At 32.3% G+C, this 14,472-nt stretch overlaps 1 pseudogene; it reads right to left on the minus strand.

The window, feature by feature from the left end:
• Positions 1–1,227: 1,227 nt before the first annotated feature.
• On the minus strand, positions 1,228–14,209 carry LOC115990097 (annotated as a pseudogene).
• Positions 14,210–14,472: the final 263 nt, after the last annotated feature.

Here is a 14,472-nt window from a genome sequence, read left to right on the forward strand (position 1 = left end):
TTTTTATATATAATAAATTTTTAAAAATATTTTCAAAATTGATACTTTTAGAGTATTTGTTAACTTTATCTTCTAATTTACACAACAGTGACAAATACCACTCTCTTCTCCATTTCTAATTTCTCGCCAGGTTTCAAAATTTTGGAGCTCCCCATTTAGATTTGACTCAGGAATTTTTTATCGTTTGTCATATTAAAGTTGTGTTAATTTTTTTTTATTTATTAAATTTCTTTTTCAAATTTCATTTAGAAAAAGTTGTGTGTTTTTTACAGCAGAACTTACTATCTCTATAAGTTAGAATAAATATTTTTTATCAAATGAAACTATATTATTTATATCAAAATCTAATAAATATGAGAAATGTATATTAAAATTACTACCAACTAACACATATTTTTCATTTGTCAATAGGGCAGTTATTTTTCAAAAACATATCGCTCGCTTGTTGCCATCAAATCCCAGACACTTTCATGCGCTAGCAATACAAAGCCATGTGCATGTGTTTCCACGTGCTCCATGTACCGAATCTTGATCTGACCGCACGCTAGGCCATGTCAGCCGTAAGGCCATGCTACAACGTAATTATTACAATGCCATGTGAGCAATTTCAGACACATCAGCTTCCACATATATAGGCACCAGCATCTCCCTCTATCACTTATATTTAATATATATTATATATATATATATATATATATATTGCCTCTCTTCCTGATTTAAAATAGAACCACATTTTTTTTATAAGACATCAAATGTAGTTCTATTTGATGTCTTACTTATTAAATATCATTTTGTTTGACAATTTGTGTTAGTATGATAAATTGTGTATGCTAGCTGGTACTACTACTTGCAATTTGCAAAAGATGGCAGGGAGCAGCAAATAGTTGTAATTAATACTGCTACTATTATATTTTGTTTCTCAACTTTAGACCATGATTGTCACTATCTGCTCCACCAACACAACAACTATTTTATTTATTTGCTCATTGTAAATCGAAGATCCAGCCCTGAATGCAAACCACACAAAGGTGGCAATTTGATAGAAGGCCAATGGTTTTTATGCACATATTGCATACACTTTTTTTTCTTTTGGAAGAGTGTATATCAGATCTGGAAAAATTCCATGTGAGATTTTGTGTATTTTCTGATTACTACCTTGCCAAGGGAGTTTGTCCAGAATGCACAAAGTTCATTCCACTAATTTGGTCTAAATCTATCTCAAAACCCTCATGCTTCTGAGCCAAACTCCATTGCCAAACATTGCTTTAATTCCATCACTACATAAGTCATGGTTGGCCTTTTGGTGGAAGTGAAAGATACACAACTCATTGCCACTTCAATTGCTTTCCAAATAGAATTAATGTCAAGGTCTCGTTCTAATCTCGGATCCATAATATTCTTAACATCCCCTCTTTCAACCATGGAATTAACCCATTTAATTATATGAACTTTCTCAGGAGTTTTAGTAATTGTAGGTTGCCCTGTGATTATTTCCAATAGAACAACCCCGAAGCTAAAAACATCACTCTTCTCGTTCAACCGGTTTGTTGCATAGTACCTGTAAGCCAAAGATGTAACGTAATCTATACCCAAGCGAGATGAGAACCAGGTTATTAAATGATCTACTATTCCAATTTTTATGGTTAGTTTTGTGATTCGAGTTAGGTAAACTTAAAAATATTACTATATTAGTATCTTTAACCAAAATATGTGTTTGACAATTCCATCTTCTCTAGTTACTTTGGTCAAACTATAATACTTGGATCAAAGGGAAAAGAAAAGAAATTAAGGGCTCTTATATATATCAATGGGTTTTTGAAAAACTTCAAGAATGGTCGTATATCAGCGAAAATTTCTTATAATAACCATGTATACTGTATACTGTATAGTATTCTGGGGACTTTGAGTAATTGAATTGATATATGATTGATTTTAGGTTAAGTTTGGAGAATTTAACATAGAACTATTTGAGTATGCAGAGTATAAGATATGTGAACTTTTCTGTAATTAGTACAAAAATGATAGAAATAAATATTTTATTTATGAAAATTATTAGTATTTCTTGGAAAATTTGATTTAATAATTTCAATTTCTTAATTTTAATTACATAATTGCAATTTATTCCATACTAAAATATTTTCCAAGTAATTTTTCTTATTAAGTTGGCTTATTCAGAATTTTCTACTTTTTCAAAATAGGATCAAGCATCTTGGAGATTGCGAAAATTTGAATAAAAGCTTTTATTGAGCTTTGACATTCCGAATGTAATATTGAATATGTTTTAGAATCAGCTATACAATCTGATAATGCAGTGGACTGGAAATTGCCAATAAAGGTACACATTGGTTTAGAATCTAGTTCATTCTGGGACTTATAACGTGATGACTAAGTATTTTGAGCCTAGTTACGAATATAGAGTGTGACCATTGCCGTATAGATTGCTAGTACATGATCTTAGTATATGTATGAATTTTAATACAATAAAAAATTGCTATTTATTGTTTCATTGAAACTATTGATTTTATTGAGGTGATGTCGCGAAGTCTATGATTTTTACGTCGCTTTGGAAAATTGTTTAGAGTTTCTTTTGCCTCACAGCTTCACAGACAATCTTCTAAAGGGAATACCAGGCCTGCATTCTTGTAACTAAAAACTAGTGTCTCTGTAACAGGCCCAAGTGCACCTATATCCAGCCTTGCTAACTTCTATGTAACCTGTTGGAATTTTACTTGTAACACTCTTTTCAATCAGTAATATATGTTCTATCTTTGGTCTCAAAAAAAAAAAAAAAAAAGTCAGGAAGTTGGTTACTTTCGAAGTAGTCAAGCTCACTTTATTTCTTCCATTTTCATTTTCAAATTGTTTGATAACAATTAGTTTTGAGGCCTTCGTTGAGTTTGCCGCATTAAAAAAAATTATGAATTTTGGAATAAGATCAGACTTTTAATGTTTGATTTTTTGTCGTTTATGTTTTTTATGCACTTGAAGTTTTGGGTTCTTGTTATCTGTAATATTTGAAGCAATTGAAGTTTTGGATTTCTTTTTTCTCTAATATTTGAAGATTCTTTTGGCATACGAATTATTCGAGTTTAATTTGATGAATAATATTTGGGGTATTAGTCTTTGAGAAGGGCTTTACATACTTGAAAGGTAAAAACCTAATACGTGTGCGATCCTTTTTGTATGCCTAGTTCATTTACGTGACAAATACAGGTCAAATTTTTTTTTTTTTTTTTTAAATAGTGACTGTCAACATTATGTAATTTGCTGAGCCTTATAGCTTAATTGGTTGGAGTTTCTTAGAGATTCAAACAGAAAAATCTTAGGTTCAAATCCCCCACCCCTTTTGTAACTATTGATTTATCCAAAAAAAAAAACATACAAAACACAAAACACAGAACAAAAAAACAAAAATATGCAATGCAAATACTTACTCGGGGTCAAGGTATCCTGGGGTGCCAACAACTTTTGTTGAGACATGAGTGCCACCTTCATCAGGGATAACTTTAGACAGCCCTAAATCAGTTAGTTTTGCCTGAAAATTTACATCTAATAAGATGTTTGTAGACTTCATGTCACGGTGGATAATGGGTGCATGGCTTGCGACCATTGTGCAAATACTCCAATCCTTCAAAATTGAAAATTCAATTTCAGACACAATAGTTCAATTACATTGGAGACTCACACACACAGAGGCAAATATGTACTTGCTGACCTTGTGCTGAGTCCATCGATATTTTGAGTCTAGTTTCCCAACTCAGGAAACTTGCATTTTTATCTGTAAAGAATAATAGATCCAACTAAGTAATTACAGTTTAATAAACTCACAAATTGGAAGAAAGTTAATATTTTTATAGTGAAAGATTCTTAGTATGATCAATACCTGACAGATGCATTGCCAAGTTTCCATTTTCCATATACTCATAGATGAGCCCCATATTGGTGTTTTCATGGCAATATCCAACAAAAGAAGTTACGTTTTTGTGATGGACTTTTGAAAGAAAATTGGCCTGTAGATTAAGGTCACATCTTATATCAATGTGAATTCAAAAAAATTCATATAAGAATTTTTTATACAAATATAAGTGAGTTCGTAGGTTTTTCTTTTTTATACGAAAAAATTGTTATTTTAAAATATTAACATATAATTATAAATATTTAAGTGAGAATTTTGTAGAATACAATTGAATATTATTACTTTTATTGGCCTACCTTGGTTTTAAGGTTATTGTGATAAGTTTAATATGGAAATTGATTTGCAGGCCGAATTACTCAATTCTCAGAGGCAGCTCCTAAAATATTTTCTAGGATGGTTATTAAAAAACTTAAATTACATAAAATTTAATTAAAAGAGATCTTCATATATTGACCCAAAAAAAACACATTCACTCACACAAATACATAAAGTCTTACCATTTCTATCTACAATTTTTTTTTTTTTTTTTTTGAAATTTTTGCATGATAGTCTCATTACCAAGTTACATCTCTATCAAAATTATAGTTAGATAAAAATTTTCTTGGGATTTTTCTTTTTGTTTGTAAGGACTTAATATATTGTTAAGGGGAGTAAAGTTTAAGAGCAAAGTTTGGCTACAATCTTAATTATACCCTAAAACTACAACTCTCATTAAATAAATTAACATGGTCAATTTTGAAAATCTAATTGTTAAATTATGTTCTTTATTAGACATGGCAAAACAGGTTAAAATTTTTTGACCCGACCCGAAAAATACCCAACCTGAACTCGATTTTTTGACTCAAAGCAAAAACAGGTTGACCCATGACTCGACCTGTGTTTTTTTGCGGGTCAACCCGACCCGACCCATGACCCAAACCATTTCTTAAAACCTTTTTTTTTTTGAAAAAAATATAAAATTAAGACAATATTGGTTTAATTGTTTATTATGAGTTTTTAGGAAACAATTGAAATATTTATATAACTGCATGCAAATGAATTAAAAGATGAATAGTTGAGTATTCTATAATGAGTAAAGATTTTTAAATATCAAATAGCAAAGTATATGCCAAGATAATCTGATTATAGTAGAATTAAAAACATAGATTTAAAATTGTAAACATGTTTGAGAAACATTCATAAATGTGAAAATAATGAAGCTAAAATATCAAATTAGCATAAATTATGAATGCGTAGACCTATTTTTTAACTATTTCTATCCAAAATAAACGGTTTTTCAAAATAAATTATAATACTTCTTAGAGTACGTGTTGCTTAAAAATAATATGATATTCATAAAAGAGACCATGTATAAATAAGTCAACAATCAAATTTTGATGGATATTTTCAAATTGAAATAGAGTGCCAACTACAATTGATAATATATTATAAAATTAATTTTCAAGGTTGTAAATTTCTTATATGTTTTTATTTTTTATCAAATGAGTTATCCAATAAGTTATTTGTAATTTTGTTTTATACTTTGAAATGTTGATATTGTGTAAAAATAAAACTTGTGTACTTGTTTTACTTATCTTTGTGTTATTTTGTTTTAGTTAGCAATGTTGGGATTTCTATAATTTTAAAATTATTGAATAAGTATTAATAAGTTTAACTGAGTTCATTCTTGATATAAATGGTGAATTCAAAGTAATGCATTTTACATCAAGTAATTTGTTGCATGACATTTCAAATAGTAAATACATGTTATTTTCTTTGTAAAAAAATTTATATGAAAAATACGGGTAAACTCAACTTGCAATCCGATTGACCCGAACCCCTTTTTAACCCGCTTAAAATGATCCGTTTTTTACTTGCAGCCTGATTGACTTGACCTGAACCCGACCCGACCCACCCGTTTGCCATGTCTATTCTTTATGTTTTTAAAACGCATGTTAAATTTCATGTTAATTGTATGTTATTTACTTTTGATCCGTAAATTTATTTTTTGTGTATAATTTTAGATTACAAAAACTTGAAATTTAAAGATTTGATTGATGACATACATATTAATCTTTGATCTTCTTGAAATTTTGTAAATATGGAGGATATTAAAATAAAATGTATTTATTTGTAGATTTGTCAAAATTCACGTAAAAATATATATATATATATATATATATATATATTGAATAGATTATAGCCTTAGTTTACAATTAAGTTTGTTACCAAATTTTGTCCAAAATTTAATTATGTTGGGCCTAAAATATTCTAGGGTGGTTACAAATATTTTTTAAGGATTAAAAAATCATAAATTTTTAAAATTTATATATAATAAAAAAATTTAGGTCAAGGTGGTCCGATGACCACCCTGAACTAAACATAGAGCCACCGATGTCAATTCTCTTGCTTTTGCTCTCTCTTGCTTTCTTTCACTACGTTTTCTTTTTTCTTTCTTTCTATTTCAACTTGGTACTAAAATGGCACAGAATAAACACGCAATAGAGGTCAAATCTCATTCTAGCTTAACGGAACCCTTAAATCCATAAGAAGTTCCTTGAATCCACCAAAGAAAAAAAGAAAAGGAAACCCTTTCTTGAAAATATCATTAAAAATATGAGTTCAAATTTTTGTTTACATAGTGTAAGCCTATTTAAGGCTTATTTTGCAAGTCAAAATATTCCTAAACTGATCTTATTTAAAACCCTGGTGGATCTCGCTATGCAAGTCTACTTGGATGATTTCCAAGAGACGGCCCCTCCAGCTAGTGTGAACACATATCCACTAGTGGACTTTACCTCATCTGTATCAGAGATCCAATTAGCATCACAATATCCTTCTAAAATAGCAGGATAACCACAATATGACAAACCATAATCAAAAGTACCCTTTAAATATCTCAACAATCTAGATATTGCATCCCAATGTTCAATACTAGGATTATGAGTATATCTACTCAATCTACCAACAGCATATGCAATATCAGGGCGAGTACAGTTTGTCAAAAACATCAAACTACCAATGATTTGTGCATATTTATCTTGTGAAACACTATCACCACGATTTTTAACCAAGTGCACCTTTGAGTCAAAAGGAGTAGACATAGGTGACATATTAAGGTGTTCAAACTTTTTAAGAATTTTCTCTACATAGTGAGATTGTGATAGTGTAATGCAATCATTATCCTTAAGGATCTTGATGCCCAAGATTATATTCGCCTCACCCAAATCTTTCATATCAAAATTAGAGGCAAGAAAGTGTTTAGCATCATGCACAACATCAAGGCTAGTTCCAAATATAAGCAAGTCATCAACATATAAACATATAATAACGCCTTCATTATTAATAAACTTGCTATATATGCATTTATCGGCACCATTGATCACATACCCATGTGTAAGCATAACATTATCAAATTTTTCATGCCATTGTTTAGGTGCTTGTTTTAAACCATATAAAGATTTAACTAACTTACAAACTTTATGTTCTTGCCCAAGAACTACATAACCCTCGGGTTGCTTCATATAAATCTCTTCTTCTAAATCACCATTTAGAAAAGCAATTTTAACATCCATTTGATGTACTACAAGTTTGTAAATAGAAGCAATGACAAATAAAATTCTAATAGATGCAATTTTAGTAACCGGAGAATAAGTATCAAAATAATCCACATTATGTTTTTGCTTATAGCCCTTGGCTACTAAGCGAGCTTTAAACTTATCAATTGTACCATCCGGTTTTAATTTCCTTTTAAACATCCATTTGCAACCAATAGGTTTAACCTTGGGTGGAATCTCAACTAATTCCCAACTGTGATTAGACATAATAGATTCTAATTCATTATTAATTGCTTCCAACCAAAAAGGTGCATCTACGGATTTAATTGCATCATAATAACTTACAGGTTCATCTTCAACGACATAGGCAAGGAAATCATTACCGTAATCCTTTTCTTTCCTAGCTCGCTTGCTCCTTCTTATTTTTTGCACATCATCAACAAGGTCATTAGAAATTTCAAGAGAATCATGTAATTCTTTTTCCTTATTTTTCAAAGGAAACACATGCTCAAAGAATATGGCATTTTCGGATTCAATAATAGTGTATGATTCTAATATATCACTTTTGATGACAAGAAATCTATAGCATGAACTATTACAAGCATAGCCAATAAACACACAATCACATGTTCTAGAACCAAGCTTTCTCCTTTTAGGTTCGGGTAGCATGACCTTAGCCAAGCACCCCCACACTTTGAGATATTCCAAGTTAGGCTTACGCCCCTCCCAAAGTTCATAAGGAGTTTTACCGGTTTTCTTATAAGGTACCTTATTTTGAATATGGCAAGCCGAAAGAATGGCCTTCCCCCACATGTTGGAAGATAGCCCGGAACTAACAAACATAGCATTCATCATCTCTTTAAGAGTTCTATTTTTCCTTTCGGCTATTCCATTAGATTCCGGTGAATAAGGTGGAGTTACCTCATGTATTATGCCATTTTGTTCACAAAATTCCTTAAAAGGATTAGACTCATATTCACCACCTCTATCGGTTCTAAGTCTTTTAATCCTTTTATTCTTTTGGTTCTCAACTTTACTTTTATAGTTTATAAACATCTCCAAAGCTTCATCTTTGGTTCTTAGTAAATAAAGTTTAGTGAATCTAGAGTGGTCATCAACAAAGATCACATAAAATCTTTTACCACCTCTAATCATAGTGTGTTTTAAATCACCCAAGTCACTATGTACCAATCCAAGAAGCTCGGTTTCTCTTGTTATGGATTTACAAGGTTTCTTGGTGATTTTAGTTTCGGCACAAATTTCACATTTGTCCATATTACCTTCACTTAGTGAGTTAATAATTCCACATTCTTTCATTTTCTTTATATAGCCAAGATTAACATGTCCAAGTCTACCATGCCAAACATCAATGGAATCAACTAAGTAAGCACAAGAAGATGAACCTTTTTCATTAATAACTTGATCAACATTAACTACAAAAAGACCTTCATCATCATAGTCCTTACCAACAAAAACTTCATTCTTAGTTAAAGTAACTATGCCACCATCAAATAATACTTTAATACCGGCCTTACCAAGCAAATGTACCGAAATGAGATTGTGTCGAAAGTGAGGTACATGAAGGATATTATTGAGTGAAAGAGTTTTACCGGAAGTTAGCTTCAAGAGTATTTTCCCTTTACCACTCACCGGCACGGACCTATTGTCCCCAACATAGACACATTCGGTGCCTTCCGTCATAGGAGTATAGGAGCTAAACTCTTCTTTGAATGCACCAATGTGTTTTGTGCAAGCCGAGTCAACTACCCATCCCTTCACTTTTGTCACCAAGTGTGCCTCACACACCACCGCCGCAATAATCTCTTCGGTTTGCACCACATTTGCCTTATTTGATGTGGAGCCTTTGTTGTTGTTCTTATTGTTGTTGAAGTTGCTCCTCGCCCTACATGTTACCGCATAATGACCTACCTTGCCACAAATAAAACAATTACCCTTTTTCTTTTGGATTTGAGGATTTGGGCCATTTTTATTATGAAATTTTCCTTTTTCCTTAAAATCATGTTTCTTATTATGTTGTGGAGGTCTAGAAGGTCCTCCCTCTACAACATTAGCCTTGCAAGTAAATTCCTTAACTCTAGAAACCTTTTCCGACATCCTATTTGTTTCTTCAATTTGAATATCAACGATAGTTTGTTGAAGATTCAAATAGGTTCTATGATGGCTATACCGGTGTTTATACTCTTTTCAAGAGTCCGGCAACTTAAACACTAAGCCATGAGCCACAAACCTCTCGGGTAAAACATCACCCTCTTTAGCTAGGTCGGATACTAATTTTTGAAAATCTTCAATTTGGCTAGAAACACTTTTTTCCTCAACCATTTGAAAAGACATAAATTTAGCCGTAGCAAATTTTTTAGCACCCTCATCCTCAAACCCATAACGACTATTAAGTTCATCCCATAAATCTTTAGCACAAGTAAAATGACAATAATTATCAAACAACTTGTTAGATAAACCACACTTAATAGTATGAATACAATTTATTTGTTTTTTCCCACTTTGCTATATTTTTAGGATCTTCTTCGGGTTTAGGCTCATAAAGAACCCGATCAATTTCGGTAAATTCCAAGATGGGCAAAACCCTTTCTTTCCAACGTTTAAAATTATTTCCATCAAAAGCCTCAAGCTGTGTAATTTCCGAAATGACCTTAAGAGAATCAACAACTTGTTTTTTCATTTTTTAAAACACAAATATCAACCTTTAAAAATGTTGGAAAATATGGCTAAATAAACAAGTTTTGATTCAACAATACAAACCCTAAAAATTAGCAATGACAAAAATAAATAGATAGAGTTAGAAAGATCTCACAAACTATAGAATCACGCAAATGCGTTGTCTTTAAAGGTTGATTCGTGCCACCCGGAGTAGAACTCGGTGTGAGTGGCTCTCTTGGCCGAACAACCCCCCAAGATTAGACTATAGTAATTTCTTTAAGTTGATCACACACTCAAGCAAGAAGAACTAGGAACAACCTTACTCTTGCCTTTCCTTTCTTTAAAAAAATTGAAGCTGAAATTTTGTGCAACAAAACAGAGCAAAACAGGGGAAATACGGCTGGAGAAGAGGAAGAAAAATATGTTGAATGAATAGTGTGTTGTAGGGTTTTATATATGCCAACATGTAAGACAAGTGGGTTGACTAGAGGACTAGGCCTAACGGTTATTGTGCAAACTGATGCCCAACGGGCTGCTGTTTAATGCCCAACGGGTAGAACCAAAAAGGGCTGAAAGGAAAAGAAAGGAAAAAGAATGAGGCCCAACAATGATGTAACAAACCCAAACCCAAGCCCAAGCCAACACCTAGCCCATTGTGATCCATTCCTAACCAATGTGGGACACAAACATACATTAAGTGTTTGAAACATACACATACTCCAACAAAATATATAGTCATTAAGGATATTTTGCTTTAGACGTATAAGATGTAGGCCAGTATGATTATCTTTCGTTAAAATCAAGTTATTTATCACTCTCACAATTAAGAATATTTGTTACCTACCTCTGCTTGAAATTCCTTATACTCTTGAACTGATGAATGTGAAAGCATCTTCACAGCAACTTGAAAGCGATCTAAGTAGCCATGATAAACTGTTCCGAAGCCTCCTTTCCCGATAACGCTTTCAAAATTGTTGGTAATGCTCTGGACCTCCGAGTATGTGAACTGCTGTTTCTTAGACTCTAACACCATACCTTGTTCATTGGATACAAAGTTCACCTCCCTTGCTGGTGTATCTGCTAAAATGTGACAATTTAATGAAGCATATGTTATCTTTGTCCCTTTTGCTTCCACAGAAAATTGACATTTTAGTGATTTAAAACTGGGATACCCAAAAACGTCCAAGCTTCAAGAATAAAACATAAATAGTTATTATACCTTTTTTCCTCCTTTTAAGGTGCCACAATAGAGCAATTCCACTTGATAAGAGGATGGTAAATCCAACAACTGCTGCTACTATTGGAACAACAATATTCTTTTTGTTTTTGCATTGACTGGACACACAAGGATTTGGATCTGGATTTCCTCCATTACTAGCAAGATTTGGATTTCCGCCAACACTAGTATCAACAATGAAAGTAAAACTTTAAACTGCAGCTAATACCAAGAACCTCTTGATCTTCTATCTTATACTAACGGTAGCTATAGAACTACTCAATGATTTGGCTAAAGTTTGGATATATGATAGCACTAATTTATAGAAAAAAATTTGGTGTCAAGGGAAAAATTATTAAAACAGAAATAACGATAATCCTCTGAGTAAATAACAGACCTGAGAAAAAGTTGTCCCTTATTTGATCTTTCAATGAGTTCCATGGGAATGGACCCTGAGAGGCCGTTATTTTGAAGGATTCTGTGAAGATAGAATATCATGATTTCCACATTCTTACAAAAATAAACTGACAGTGTGACTTGAATCCTGAGTAACTTACAGGACACGCAAAAGTGGTAGCTGTGACAGAAAAATGGGAATAGTTCCATTTAAGCTATTGTTTGATAGATCCCTGAAATAAGCAAGCTATCATGTTAAATTAATATCAGTCACCAGAAAAGGAAAAAAAAAAAAAAAGTGCTACCTAGTTTTAATTAGCAAAAAATTGAATATATCTCTGGTTCATTTGAAATGCTTACAAATACTGTATCATTGTGAGATTTGATATGAAAGGAGCTATCTCCCCAGTCAATCCACTTGAGGATAAGTTCCTAATTGCGAGATCAACAAATTGAGATTTGGAATAAATTAAAATATTAGGATGTATACTTGATATATTTAGAAGGCATAAACTTACAAGGATATGATGCTGGGTGAATCATAACTATTGTAGCTGCAATTAAGACCGTTCCACGCGTAATCTTTAGGGGCACAAGGATCTCCCTGCCAGTTTCTCTTTATTCGATATATGGATTTGATATTCTTGATAGCATCAACTAATTATTTCATAGGCATAAAATGAGAAATATGAAAGAAGTTAAAGAAACAAATAATGAAGTAATGATCATATACAAATTAAGCATGTGGTGCTGAATTTTTATGCGGTAAGAACATACCATCTTCTTGGTCTGTTTGTGCTTGTAAAAACTGTTTCAATGTGTAGAACTCGACTGCGTTGAGAATGGGCGGAAGGGTTGAAGTTTCAGTTTGATTTATCCAAATCTGAAACTGTTGTCCAATTTCTCCATCTGGGCTGCTGTGTACTGTACTCGTGGATAAGTACCTGGGAACAAAAGATCCCTCCCACAAATTCCCATTCAAAAAGATGTTGCATTGTCTAGACTGGTTCGGTTGAAGGTTTTCTGATTCAGCAAAGTGCATGTAGATATATTGGATCACCGCGTTACCACCGCCAGGAGTCCAAGTAATAAACATGGGATCATTTATATTGAATTTTGTGACTGCAGTACTCATGACTAATTGCGGTACTTGGTAATAATCGGGGTGGCCTATGCCATCAATCGAAAGATTGGTAGCAATGTTTTTCCATATATTTAGGTTCAAGGGTTGCCATATGCGGTCAAAAACATCATCTTTGTACCCAAGTAAAAAACATATCATATCAGGCTATTTGTTTGAAGGCCCATTAACAACTACAAACCATTAGGATATTTGTTAATAAATTATTTTAATAAAATTTTAATATCACTTTTATAAGAAATATGAAAATACAAATAAAAAAATCAATTACTTTTTTTTCTTTTTTCATAAAAAATATCTAAATGTATTTTTTAAATCAATATATTTAAGACATTTATTAACTTTACTCTTGTTTGAAAATGACTGTACTAAGTGTGTGTTTGATAACACTTATTTTTGTCAACTTATTTTACTATTCAGTTTATTTTTGTTACAAATAATGGGTCACACTACACTTTTTTATACTATTTATTAGTCTTGCTATACTATTTCAGTTAACTATTATTTTTATTTATAACTTTCAGTAAAAAAGTTTTTAATTTTAGTAAAATAAGTGGATCTCAAACAGACATTAAGTGTTACTGAAAGGATAAAAAATTAAAATTGGCATACTTGTAACTTCTATTGGTTTGTGAACCGCAATCAAACCGCTCAACGAGATCCAGTGATCTTGATTTAGGTACGTAAGTATTGTTGTTCAAAGGTCTTTCCTCTAACACTGATACGAAAGGTGTCCCGTTGCCCGTGTTCACAAGACAAACATAGATGTCTTCTGATAAGGATAGATGCATAATTTCCTTTGTTAATGTACTTGATGCATCTGTCACTGCCACTGTGTCCCACTTGTTTACTCCAAGATACAAATCAAAATTTGGGATTTTGCCTATGCCATTATAGTTCCCATACATGAAACTTGCTCGGATCAAATAGTTCCTGTTTTTTCCTGGTGAAGGTCTTAATGTGTAACAATTTTTGGTTCCTTCAGGAAAGCTGCGGACAGTCCAAAACTGCTGTTCAAGAGAATTGGTTCTGTATTCGACTGAAATATTCCCATTTTTACCTGTTTCTGTGAACGTTGAGTCTGAAGCGTAATTGATTTCTGTTATTCCATCTTTATAGCTTGAGTCATCTGGTATCCCACAGTCTATGCTGATGAAGCCTGAGATACGAGAGGATTAGCTTTATGTTTAGAGTGCAACAATATATATATATAGTGGTGCTCAAAAGATTTAGATTGTCAAACCTAATTGATCCTGCTGGGAATGAACAAGGACTGTGAGAGCAAAAGCACCATGAAGTATTATTGCAAATGGAAAATGCTTTGCCATTTCCAACACTGTTTCCTTTCCTTGGCATGCCTTTTCAGATTTCAATCCTATAAATAGTGCTTTGCTCTAAGTTGGATGTTGAGCAAGTCTTACATTGATGAGATATAGTATTTGAGCAACCAGGTCAATTACTTATATGTAGCGAAGAATGATATATCATGACCCGAATTCTGTCTTTGTCAAAAGACACTAACATTTCTTTATTCTCAAAAAAATAAAAAATTCCCTTTCAAATCCATCGGTTGGCATTGTCTTTAAAATAC

This window comes from Quercus lobata, chromosome 5, assembly GCF_001633185.2.
Source record: "Quercus lobata isolate SW786 chromosome 5, ValleyOak3.0 Primary Assembly, whole genome shotgun sequence".
NCBI lineage: Eukaryota > Viridiplantae > Streptophyta > Magnoliopsida > Fagales > Fagaceae > Quercus > Quercus lobata.